Raw genomic sequence first — 13,581 nt, 5'->3', positions numbered from 1 at the left:
ATAGACACCACAAAGTCTCTTTGAATGCAGGACTCTGTCGACCTGGAGTGTACTATTAAATTGGAAACAGGATTAAGTAAAGCAGTTACAAATCACAAAGCATTTGAGCTGTCATCCATTTTCACCCTCCTCTCCTTCCAACTGGAAATGCGACTTCTTTTGTTCAGTGCCGTTTGGCAGCGGCCAACCCAAAGCCATTTTGATTTTTCCTATTCATCTGCGGTTTCAGCCATGCGTTAGAGGCCTATCTTTTTCCTCTCTCCTCCCAAATAAAAAAATTTCATAAAGGAACCAAGAGGTTCATGGGAAGACTGGCATTCTTTCACGAAGAAGCAGGCGGAGAAAGCATCGGGTATACAAAGGAGCTGTTTAACACGTCGGGCTGGCCATTGTGTTCTCTGAGCATCAGCGTCCTCCTTCAGGAAACCAGGGTTGATGGCCCCTTCCAGAGAGCTAGAGGGATTTCAACAAGATATTGTACAGGAAACACATAGCACCTTTTCCCTCACATATTCATGAATTCATTCAACAATTAGCCAGTACCCACTCTGTTCTACGTAGCACGACTTTTAACTCCCTCAAAAATAGAGAATGCTCTGGGCGCCTGGGTGGCGCAGTCGGTTAAGCGTCCGACTTCAGCCAGGTCACGTTCTCGCGGTCCGTGAGTTCGAGCCCCGCGTCAGGCTCTGGGCTGATGGCTCGGAGCCTGGAGCCTGTTTCCGATTCTGTGTCTCCCTCTCTCTCTGCCCCTCCCCTGTTCATGCTCTGTCTCTCTCTGTCCCAAAAATAAATAAAAAACGTTGAAAAAAAAATTTTTTTTTAAAATAGAGAATGCAGACTTAGCTACCAGTCTTATGAAAACACAGAAGAATTTGTTTCAGAAACTCAGCGTTAAATCATAACTCCATTTGAGAAACCCCTTTCTCTTTCTCTTGCCCCTTCTCCCCCAGCGCAACCTCCAGCGTGGAGAAAAACCTCTTCCCGGCTCAACTCCCTTCTCCCCAATCTTTTCTTGAATCCGGGAAATCAGACTGGGAAAAGGTGTCTGGAGAAAAGACACCTTCGAGAAGGAATGGATGATTTTTGGTTGGTTTGGTTCCCAGTAAGAACTCAAAGGGTAAACTCATCCAATCCCACAAATGCCTGGTAAGTGCCTGTTAGGACACAGTTTCGTGGTGTGGGAGTTTGGAGAGAGCTGAGTTCGAGTCCCCAGGCCACCACTACTTGGCTCCCCACCTTGGCCAACCCCATTGCCTCCCCGGGCCTCTTCCTCTCTTAAGGGGGGCCTGGAACAGAGGGTCACTCAGAACTCTTCCAGTACTAACGTTTTATGATGCTGATGAGCCCCGGGAAAGAAACTGAAAACTCGCTCCTGCAAAAACGGAGCAGCTTTGGTCTTTCTGTTCTTGATTTGACCACAATTACTTAAATTATTTAGAACATATTTCCACATTGAAGGCTAATTGTGGAATTTTCTTCTTCTTTTCTTTTCTGTTGTTGCCATTTGAATCCAACTTGTTTTGTTCATTTCCTTGGGTGGAAACTTTTAGCTCTGAGTGCATTTTTACGAGTGTCTTTAAAAGAGAGATTTAGATACAGTTCCTCTGCCTTCCTATGGAAGTTCCCTGAAATTTACAGGGGGGAAAAAATCTAGTCACTTTGAATCTAGGTCAAACCAAATTTTAATATCCAAAGAATGTAATCAGAAGGCTGGAGTCTACATTACTGTTTTAAGATACCAGATTTGGCAAATGTTCTATTTTGTTATGAAGGACCCTACCATCTCGAGGCTAATGCGGTACATATTAGCATTCGAGAGCTCAGGAAATCTCATTTTGGTTGAAATTTAACTCTATATATCCTAGAATCTTTAAATAAAAGAATCTCTGCTTCAGATGTAGTCTCGTGGATCATATCAGATTTATTTCTCCAGCTCAGCGTGATTCAACAGTTACCAAACGGTTCGACCCGTTCCAAAAGTAAGTATAGTAACATCTCATTAATTTAGACCTCACTAATTTAGAGTTTACGTGCCCTGCAGGCATATAGGCAAATCTAAGCAACTGAGTAATGTGAGTGACAATTAAGGAATTTTCACATTCTCAAGAAGGCATTGTTTTAAGTGCATTAAAAAATCTTTTGCGGGGCGCCTGGGTGGCTCAGTCGGTTAAGCGTCTGACTTCGGCTCAGGTCATGATCTCGCGGTCCGTGAGTTCGAGCCCCGCGTCGGGCTCTGTGCTGACAGCTCAGAGCCTGGAGCCTGTTTCAGATTCTGTGTCTCCCTCTCTCTCTGACCCTCCCCTGTTCATGCTCTGTTTCTCTCTGTCTCAAAAATAAATAAACGTTAAAAAAAAAGAAAAAAAAATCTTTTGCGTTGGAAAAAAAAGATGTTAAATACAAATGACCCTAAATTAATCTCCAAAACTGTCACAATGGCCCCTCTTTGCACCATATATTTTTAGCCACTACTTGCGACACTGTTTATAATAGAAATTATTTTTTTAAACATTCCACAATTCCGGCTCCTTCCCTTCTGGGTGTACTTGTGCCACAACTTAATAGAAATTGATTCTATTGCCACTAGATAACATATCACGTGGGAAAACGTGACGTGCTTGATCACAGTGTGAAATTTGCTTCATGCGACTCACCCCAGGGTAACGATGAAGACATTTGTAGGGATGAGAATGTTTCAGGTGAATTTGGGTGAACACAGAAGGACAGCTTAGCATCAAAGCATGGATGTTCTCATCCGACCTGAGGCAAGCAAGGCCCAGACAGGCAAACTGATGTGCTGAGCCTCCTCGGTTTAGCAAGAAGGAATAAGCAAGCCTTAGAAAGCATGGCTCCTTACTCTTGGTTCAGGCTGTTTTACTACCCTGGTCTGTGTGAAAACAGCTGACCTCACTGAAGATCCTCTTGCTTGCATGCTGACCCAGTGCCTTAACCTCAAAGAGCCACAGAATCACTTATTTAAGGTACATTGGGAGCCTGCCTATGAAATTGTTCAATTTCCCCCCAAACCATGATCCTTAGCCTCTAGGATTTGCTTTTGTTCCAAGGCATCTGACTCAGTGTTAGTCCCATAGAGACTCAACTATCTGGCTTGGGGCGGGTTGGGGCGGGGAGTGGTTGGGGAGGAGAAGGGATGTATATTTATCTTGCCACATTATTTAGGCTGACCCCTCTGCCCATTTCCACCTCCTGCTCACTGGTAAACCAAGGATAAGCGTGTATTTTAGGGAAAATGTACTGGGAGATCACCAGAGCAACCTGAATTTTCTTCAAGTGGAGCTGAGAGCCACAGGCCACAGTAACCTGATTCTTGAAATGTTCACCACTGATCTTGGCAGCTGTTTTCTTTCTGGTTTGTGATTTTCAATAAGATCCCAAACAACCAAAGGGGGGGGGGGAAGAACAAGCAAAGAGAGAAAAATCCCTAACCTTCCAAAACCAGCCATTTATCATAGTCATTCACACAGTGACCTCAAGGGAGGTCACCACCACTTAAGAATTGGCTTTGGAGCTGTGGTGAGCACCAAAAGGCATTTTTGGCCTAACAAACCAATTAGCCAATGATCATATCCACTTCCTTGCTCCTTCCTGAATTTCTTAAACATGTGTTTCTTGGAATCCACCTCTTCTGCCACATAGACCCAAGCGACAAATCATCAACCCCAAAGATCCAATGCTCCACAACAAACCGCTAACATATGTTGCAACTGCCAGAGGGCAGGAGGGAGCGATAAGCCAGACTACCAAATTTGGTTTAAAAACAAAGAGAGCGAGAGAGAGAGAGAGAGAGAGAGCGAGAGAGAAAGAAACCCTGTTTGTACTGGCTAAGTAGTATATTCCAAAGTATAGTGATGGCCCTTGTTTATTTGCAAGATGTCTTGAGATCTGTTACAGTTAAGAAGCTTGGTAAGAGGGAGGCTGTCATCAGGGTAGGCTGACCACCTCCCAGGGAAGCAGTAGCTGCATGAAGTTTCTGCAGTCCACACATTGGTCCTCAGCCCGCCCGGTCCAGCAGTTAGATTTGGCCCGTACAGACCCAGAAACGAGAGATCAGTTTCTTATAGACAGGTGTTTGATAACCAAAGACATAGGAAGCTGATGTATAAACCAGAAGCTAACTTATTAAGGAACAATGAGGCTGACCCTCTCCTAAAGCTGATTTGCTGCTCGCTTGCCCACCCCCCCCCCTTGTGGAATGCTTTTACCCCAGACACCAGGGAAACCATCCTGAAAACCTGAAGGCGGCTAGTCACAGAGCATTGACTCAACAAATGCAGGAGGATGGCCTTGAAGAAACTTTGAAACACCCAAAATGTCCCTCCTCCCTGAATGGACCTGGATGACTCCTCCATGTACATGTCTGTCTTTCTACTGTTCCAAGCTGTACCTTGTGCTCTCATTCTTTCCAGAAGTTCCTGGAACTAGTCAGTGGTGGAGGCAGTATTTGGAGCCATGAAGGTCTCTCTCCACAGCCCATGGCCTCAGTTACTTCAAAGAAGTTCTTGGTATCTTCCAATATTCTGGATTTCCTCCCTTCCTTCAGTCATTTATTTTTTTAACCAAGAAAGTGAAGGGTTGGCGTTGGCCAACCATGGCAGAGAAAAAAGGGTCTGTGCACACTTGGAGGTAACAAGACTCCCCACAACCGTTGAAAGGGCAGAGAATCCTGAGAACCAGACTTTTTTTTTTCAGTTAAAAGAACAAAAATAACAACATCAAAAGTTCACCTTGAAGGTGCTACTCTTTCTAAAATACTTCCACTGACTGCTTACCTTAGTTAGTAAAATCTAATAAACATAACTGAGCTTTTAGATTATTGAATGTCTGATGACTATAGAACATTATAGCTGTAGTTAGTACAAAAGATTCTACTGAAACTTGGGGTTATTTTCCCCCTGGCCCCTTTCCTTAATGTGAACCTGTTTTCTTGTGATTTCTTGTCAATGCTGAGCTGACAAGATTCAAATTCTAGGTCTGCAAAGATTAGGAGTAGGTAATCCCTGTTTAATTAGAGATTTGCAAGCACAGTGATTCATAGAGCATGATAAGTTATAGCTTGGGGGGCTGTGGCAATCACATAACCCAACCACCTCATTTTCTAAACGCCAAGAGAGAAGTGAGCCGTTTCGGGCCACTCAGTGAATTAGTAGCAGAGTCAATTTCACATCTTCTAACTACAGATAAAATGCTCTTCCCACCCAGTGAGACTGAAGTTGATAAATAATTGAAAAAGTTGTCACACGGATGGGAGAGAAGGACACTGGGATATCCTCATCCCTTTCTGTGTCTGTGCTGAGACCTCAAATACAAATATCACCAACTCACAAAGTATTGGAGACACCCTTCCCTTACCCCTCATGAACCATGGTCTTGTAGACTCAGGCCATGGGCAACATTTCCGGACCTCTCTTTCCAGAACTGAGGACAATGAGGACCTTGAATGGAATTATTGTTTAGTAATAGAGCCTGATCTATCCTGAGCACATCTTGAGACTCTGCAGAGAGAAAGGAAAGCAAAGGAAGGAAAGATCCAACATCACCCTGTGGACGTGGGGCACAGGAGGGGAGACTGCAGAGTATAAAGAGTCTTGACTGAGGCTGGACTGGGTAGCAAGTCCTAAGGTGACATATCTAAGAAAACTGGTGACAAGTAAGAAGATCTGAGGAGAAAAAGCCTAGAAAGACACCCAGAGAGAATGAGTTATAAGAAGCAGGAAACTTCTAGTGGCTGCCATGGCCGATTCTGACAGGAAAAGTAGGAAGAGAGGGAAACTCACCCCACCTCACCCTAGCCCTTCAGACATTCAGACAAGAAGCGAGGAGAGGTCCAAATACTCTTTAACTCCATGCCCAGGGCAGATGCAGGTTATACGGGTCCTGAAGACAATACCATTCCATTCAGGCTAATACAATTAGAAGTAGCCTGAAGCTAATTACAATTAAATTTAAGGGAAAAAAATACAAAGCATGTTACAAAGAATGAATTTTGTTGCACATTATGTGTTGCAAGTGTGAATTTTTATTTAGAAGGAGAAAAGAAATCACAAGATGTTACAAAAGTTTTCAAAAGTCATCCAGTACCCAAATATTACAAAATCCAAAAAGATACCCACGGTAGTCATATCAATGAACTTTCTGACACGCCTCCGTACTACTGGTTTTTTTTTCCTATGCTTTCGTTTGCATTTCTTTTGGATGTCTTACTTCTTTAGGTGATGATTATGAACTATTTTTTTCTATATACGGGGAGGAGAGGTAATTCAGTCTTTCTTCCAGCAGTGACTGATCAACATTCGCTTTTTGGTTTTTGGTATTTGGGGGTAATAGTTTTAATTAGGCCTCCATGTGGTACCGGAATCTTCCACGTACAATTTTGGGCACGTGATGGTGGGAAGAACTTTCCACAGCATAGCTTCTGGCTCCACACGTTGCTATCCTGCCTCTACTTTGCTGTCTCCGACTACCAGCGCCAGGTGCCTTGGGACACAGTCACAGTGAGAGATGACTCTGAGACTACATCTTTGGGCCGTGATGTGAGGCAAGTCTCCCCCTTCGGTAGCAGGAGTATCTCTGCCTTTCCTACACTGGGAGGGTTTGCAGTAACCCAGCCACGCAGGGGGATGGCGACAGACCATGCTAACATAACCCAAGGAAACCGAACTCCTGTATCCCCAGCCTAATAGCCTTTTACCCAGACCCTCCAAGATGTCCATGGCCACTCTAATGTCACCTGACAGGAAGGGAGGTGCAGGAGGGAAGAGGGGAAGGAAAAAGAACCAGCAATTAACCGACTGCCTTAAAATAGCATACTTTTGCCAATTTTATAAAGACACACGAGCACCGGGGCCTCTCTCATGCAAATCGGGGAGGGAGGTCCTGAAACCTAAGCCCTCATCAGCTTCATAGTAAATCCAAGCCTTAAATCTGGAAATGCCAGACTTGTTGATAAAGCTCAATCCACCCTTCACCTCCCCCAGTAGGCTGGCTCACCTGACGTCTGGACTGAGGAGCTGGTCTTCTTAAGTCTGTAGCTAAGGGATGGTGGGGAGTGGGGGGGGGGTCCCACATAATCCTTAAAATGAATCCATATGTGGCTGGATTTGCCTGATGAGTGGGGAGGAGGGTGAGGAACCAAGACTAGCAAACAGCTATACTCAGGGTTTGATTAGCGTCATGGGGAAAGAAGTCTAAGGAGCAGCCTGGCGTGTAGCGTGGGGAACAAGGCAGGGGGTGGGGTGGGGGACAGCATGGAGTCCCAAGAGTGCACGCGCGTGCACACATACCCCCCGGTTCCACGCATGCGTCTGGGCACTGTGGGGATGGGCTGCCATGTGAAGCTGGAGGAGAGGATTTCTTTCTGTCTTTTAAAAAATGTTTTAGTGTTTATTTATTTATTTATTTTGAGAGAGAGACAGAGTCAGAGTGTGAGCGGCGGAAGGGCAGAGAGAGTGGGAAACACAGAATCCGAAGCAGGCTCCAGGTTCCGAGCCATCAGCACAGAGCCCGATGCGGGGCTCGAACTCACAAACCGTGAGATCATGACCTGAGCCGAAGTCGGACGCTCAACCGACTGTGTTACCCAGGCGCCCCTGGAGGAGAGGATTTCTAAAGGACCTGGTAAGTCATGGGGCACTCATATCATCACCTGGTCAAGCCCCAGAGGATGGAATGTGTGACACGGATCAGGGTAGCAGCCCTTTCACGTCTAAGCAGGACACAGAGTGGCTCTGGCACCGTGAGGGCTGGCCACTCTCAGAGGAGATGGCCCTGAACATGGTGGACAATAGTCCTGTGGTGGGTGCAGGTGCAGGGTGAGGTGGCCTAGGGGGCCCTGCCCAGAGAGGACATCATCGCGAGGGCCTTGAGAGGGAAAGGAGGGAAGCGGAAGATACTGCATGGTGACCACTGCTGGCACACGTGACATATTCTCCCAGGATTCCCAAAAGGACTGGGCAGGGCTCTGCAGAGGACTGAGGCCTGTGTGAGCAGGTGGGGGGCCAAACCCAGTGAGGCTGATACGTTGTTGCCATTGACCCCTTTGAGACTGGAGCTCTGTTTCCTAGGCGTTGGCGTCTGAGCCTGCTTTATAAGAACCCCATCCAAGCAATATTATTGCCCTGATTGGTGAAAGTTGAGGAAGGATAGATATGGAGACCTTCCCCAGGCCCATCAGTTGGGGGTGGGAGTGTCAGGTGAGACTAAGACTCTAGTTATTTATTTCTTCACTCATTTAATCGTTGTTGAACTTGTACTAAGAGCCAGGCGCTGCTGTGGGGTAAGAGAGCCTTCCAGCCAATGGACTGCCAAGGGAACTGGGAAGCATTGAGGAGGGCATCACTCCGTCTCATGGGAGCTGGTGTGCATACCAAGGCAGGGACATGAAGGTTCTGGACTCTGGAGCCAAGCTGACCCGGGTTTAAACTCCTAGCCGCCCGTTACCAGCTGTGAACACCGAAGCAAGCTACTGAATCTCCCTGAACCTCTGGGGGTTGCGGTCCTCACTAGCAACAATCCAGGGTTCAGCGCGGGGATTACAACGTGGATTCCACAGAAGGGTTTATAGCGCCCTTCCTCGTGCACAGGAAAGGCGTGGTGAGCGGGAGCTATTCATAGCCCGTCTGTATTCTTAGACTCTCATTGTCCCCATTTCGGAGTTGTTCTGCAGCACGGATCTGGGAGCCAGACCACGTGATTGAGGGAAAGCAAGCACGGCTTTCAGCACGCAGCAGCGGGAGGCGGCGCTGTGCTGTGGCCTCAGTTACACCACTGGCACCCCCCCCCCCGGCTGGGGGTGGGGGGACCCCGCAGCCTGCTCCCCCTCCGCGGAGAAGGGCACTGACAAATGCCATGCGGGAGATAAACAGCTGCCCACAGGAGAGCACACAGATGACACCTTCTGGAGACTTTCAGGAAAACTACAGAAGGAAGCGGTGGAAGGTCGGATGGCTGAGGCTCCCCTAGTGACAGGTGGGGCCAGAGCCGGAGAAGGGAGCTTTGCTGAATTGTGTTTCTCCTTCCAGACCGGAGGCTGGGGAAATGCAACAGAAGCGACCTCCTCTTCTGAGGCCTGCGTAAGAAGGAGGCACTGGCTGGGTCCTGAAGGATGAATAGGAGTTTTCCGGGTTTAGGGGGCCACCACAGTCCTGGATGGGACGAAATGGATATGCGGTTGGAAGGTTAAGCTGAAGACAGATTGTGGAATGCCTCCTATGCACGCACTGACCTAGGACACTCTGGCATGATCAGAGAACATGAAGAATGTTCTTTTATGCCCAGGTTGGTCTCTATCAAAATGCTCTGTCAGAAGGCAAACAAGAAGAAACTGACCTGCACTCTTTGCCTCTTGTTTTTTTCATGGGCAGGCAGTTGTGGGGAGATGAACGCCCCTTCTTGGAACGCCCCTTGCCTTATGCCCTCAGCCCCATCTGAAATACTCTCCTTCCTCCGTCCTCCGTCCTCCTCTTCCCTGCCATCCCTCCAGGTCTGGAGAGCTTGCCACATCTTCCAGTCGTCTCCCCCGATTAGGCCAGTCCTCACCCGAAGTCACAAGGACAGCTGCCCGTGCCCAGACGCCACCAGCCAGATGCCGCGAGTGCTTTACTCAGCAGAGCACCCCTTCTACCAAGAGTAGGGCACACCTGTCATGTGGGGGGGACCAGCCGGGAGCAGAGATGCCGCGGTGCAAAGCACAGACAGGTCCCCGCTCTCACGGGGCTCTACCGCGCTTCCTATCGTCACAGGGACCCTGGGAGGATACACGAGATCACTGAGGCTCAGCCAGCGAGAGCATCTTCCCCAAGGCCGTAAGGCTAGTACACAGGGGACATCGTGTTCACCTTACACGCCCCCAGTGGCTATTTACTGTTTGGTGTGGAGGCGGGGGGCGGGGAGCTCTGCAACTGAGATCGCCGAAAGCCGCGGCCCAGTCTTTAGTGTCATGATTTCCCACAGCCCCTGGTACCACCCTGAGCCCCAAATACTTGGAGAGTGAGGCAAGGGAGGCCTCATCTGGCTCCCCAGCGCCTGCCTTCTGTTTTACCCATAAATTCAGCGGCAGGGGGAGGCCCACGGGGCTCCTGGATACTGAACTGCATCCAGGCTGCCCGTCTCATCTCCGGTCCCCACCATCTCCTAATCTTCCTACAGCCCTTCCAGCTCAATAGGAGGGCTAGCTAATCCCCTTGATATCCCGAATCTTCTAAAAGGACTACCTAATCAGGCCATGTATTCCAAAGGTACCGTGGCATTTCTTTTTTAAATCTTTCAGGTAAATAACAAGTAACAAATAAATCATACAGCGCTGGTCCCAGGTCAGGCGTTGTTCTAAAATGGGGCGGGGGGGTTGGGGGCGGTTCTCGGTCAGGCAGCGTAGGCATCACCTGGGAACTAGTTAGAAATGCAAACTAAAGTGCTGGGCTGGGAGCCAGCAATCTGTGTTTTAACAAGCCCTCCAGGGGATTCTGAGCACACCAAAGTTGAGAACCACTGTCTTAAGGCTTTTCATGGATAAACTAACGCGGAATTCCCATCCCAACCCTCTGAGGTAGGTTCTATTGTTAACTTCGCTTTGGAGCTGGGGGAATGGAGGCCCAGAGAGGTTAGGTAACCTGCTCAAAGTCACACAGCCAGTGAGGTTGGTGCTTCTAATCCCTCACTGGGGGAAAGGCTTGACCTCAGGGAGTGTTTGGGGAGCTCATGGTGGGCTGCTTTACCACGAGGAAAAATGTCTATAGACGAGAGGCTGATGGGACCAAGAGGTCTAGTCCGACTCTGGTGGAGTAAGGACTTGCCCGGTTTCCGGGAGGTCATGTGCATCTGTGCACTGTTGCCGGCCCCCAAGCAGTGAAGAACGATCTGACCAAGCATCTCTGAAAGTAGTGTTGGGGAAGAAAGAAAGCACTTTTAACATCATCCTGTGCCAAGTCCTGATTATTCCATAATGTGCTGCCCTCAGAACCTGACAGTGATTTTCCAGCCTACACTTCCAAAATCCAGTGAGGAGGAGTCAGTAGAATATTGCCACAGCCCCTGGCCATGGAGGGATAGGGGCTAAATTTGTCCCATAACTAGGGGATCATTTCATCTTAAGGGAAATGGCTGAGAGGGCAAAAGAGCGTCCAGGAAACACCACTCCCCCTCCACCAAAGGCTCTCCTGCCCGGCTGGGATTCTCCATCTGGGGTCCTGGGAGAGAGCTGCGGATGGCCACCGTGAAATGGTAGCACATTCCTGTGACTGATACCATGCAATTTTCTTTCAAAGGATGCTTAAAGATTTTACTAGCGCTGAGGACTGGGGTGGGAGAGGAGAAGAGACAGGGAGAGAAACAGACAAAAACAGACAGAAAGACAATAAAGATACAGCAATGGCTGCAGTAAACCCAACAGAGCTGTTATAAAAATCTTTCAACTTTCTTCTAGTCCATTCCCCCGGCCTCATGGGGATTACCAGTCCCAAAGAACCCACACTATGCTGAGTACCTCCCATGTGTCGCTTTGCTCAATCCTCGCCGAGCAGATTTTACTGTACCCACTTTGCAGAAGATCTGTAAGACACAACGAGGTTGCAGACTTCCGTCTGCTTGTCACCAACCCCACGCTTTCTGTTACGTGACATTACCTCAGTGAGTCTTGATTCTTTTCCCTGCAAAGCGTGTCTCCAGACACACAAATTATTGCTGCCTTAAGATAAATTATGGAATGCTTCTGTCATTCTTCTTCTCATCGCTGGAACTTGTTCCTGTACTTTTTTCTCTATTTTCATCTCGTGGACACATGAACTTGTCAAGGTAGTCCCGGTGAAAGTATTCTTTTATCTATAAGGACATGAAATTGGCACTGTTTGTTAGGATGTAAGTGTTGGTTCTCTGACCCCATCAAACACCCACTCATGACAAGCCTCCTCACCTGAACCAGAAGGTCTCCTGGTTATTCACTGAAGAAATATTTGTTCATTTCAAAATTTTCAAAATAAATGCTGAAGGTCAAAAGGGTACCTTGGGCCTACTTTACCTCTCCTTCTTCCCAAATCTTATTGAAATAACAGTAAATACATGCAAAAGAATAAATCCATATCAAGCATGGAAAGATCCCAGCAGCAATCCAGAAAATTTCACAAACGCCTAGAACACAAAGAGGATGAGGTCATATCGACGGATAAAGTTGAGTGGAATAATCTACACCCCACAAACACATAGAGGAAGAGAGAACTAGCCTGGGGAAGGAGGTGCCCTTCCCAGAAAAGCCCTGGGGAGACTCCCAAGTCAGAACCATAGCTATGAAGAAAAGGGATAGGCTGTGGGGTCACCGTTAAAAGCCTTTCTGAGTTTTACAGCCCCCAACCTTCCTCCATGTACAGCAACTGGCTGTGACAGCATTTGCTTGGGTAAAAAAAAAAAAAAAATCCACTTGGCCTTGGCTTCTGGAACATCCCTGCCCAAGGTCCCCTTGTTAAGTGATGCAGATGTGGTTATATTCCTTGGTTCTGCAATATATAATATTTTTATAATCACAGTATTTTATACCCTGTGTATTGCTTTTCAGAATTTCTCTCTCTTTTTTTTTTTTAAGTTTATTTACTTACTTTGAGAGAGAGAGAGGGACAGTGCAAGTGGGGGAGAGGCAGAAGGAGAAATCCCAAGCAGGCTTCCTGCTGTTAGTGCACAGCGCGATGGGGGGCTCGAACCCACAAACCGTGAGATTATGAGCTGAGCCAAAACCAAGAGTCTGACGCCCAACTGACTGAGCCACCCTGGAGTCCCTGTTTTTCAGGTTTTCCAACCAACCTACAGATGACACTTGGAAGACCTAGAATATAAATCGTAAAAACCCTGAAAAAGTAAAGTGAATACTACAGTTCAGAGAAGGAAGTGGGGAAGGTGGGGGAGGGGAAGGCAGCGCAGGTGTGCTTCTGGCTCAGGTTACAGTCGTCCATGCAGCAAATAGCAAGCTAGTGCCTACCTGTGCTGGGAAGGTCCTGGGCCCTGGGAGGTGGCAAGGAGCCAAAGGGGCAGGCGTTTCTGTGGCATTTCTGTTCTACCGGTAAGTCGACAGGTACTGCTTAACAGCTGAGGAATCACAACATGAAGATTTAGGTACATTATTTAAAACTATGAAGGTGACCAGGAGATTATGAAGACAACGGTCTTAGGTACGAAAACACAGAGGAAAGGAGAGAGAGCGTAATTGTGCTAAAATCCCTGTCATAGCAGAGGGAGAACGGATGCAATTTAAACACGTTCAAGACACAGCTGTATAAGGGAATTATCTAAGTTTGTAGTAGAAATCGCCAAAACTAAATACCGACATAGTCAGGGAGTCACATCCGGGGCACGGGCCCACAGCTGGGGCCCGAGAAAGAGACCCCCCCCCCACACACTCCAACAGCCCTTGGTAGTTCTGGTTTTGTTCTTGTGCCTATAAATAAATATTACACATAAATGAATCAAATGATCAAAAGCAACCTTACAAACCCTGGGAGAAATGTAAAGTGGATATTCCGATGCCCACTTGACCTGTGAAGAAACAGGAGCCAGCCTGCCCCAATACTTGTGATAAGAAACCAGGTC

At 47.6% G+C, this 13,581-nt stretch overlaps 1 long non-coding RNA gene across 1 annotated transcript in view; it reads right to left on the bottom strand.

Moving 5' to 3' along the window:
• Window positions 1–6,017: 6,017 nt before the first annotated feature.
• Window positions 6,018–13,581, bottom strand: part of LOC125937901 (uncharacterized) — a 13,146-nt gene continuing 5,582 nt past the window's right edge. The window contains exons 2-5 of the long non-coding RNA XR_007462541.1: window positions 12,974–13,080; window positions 11,921–12,135; window positions 11,634–11,829; window positions 6,018–9,158 (exon numbers count right to left, since the gene is read on the bottom strand). This is a non-coding gene — a long non-coding RNA (uncharacterized LOC125937901). The remainder of the gene's footprint in view (window positions 9,159–11,633; window positions 11,830–11,920; window positions 12,136–12,973; window positions 13,081–13,581) is intronic.

Source organism: Panthera uncia (assembly GCF_023721935.1).
Source record: "Panthera uncia isolate 11264 chromosome B2 unlocalized genomic scaffold, Puncia_PCG_1.0 HiC_scaffold_24, whole genome shotgun sequence".
NCBI lineage: Eukaryota > Metazoa > Chordata > Mammalia > Carnivora > Felidae > Panthera > Panthera uncia.
Note: the sequence above shows the minus strand (reverse complement) of the source record. Positions and strands in the feature narration are given on the sequence as shown.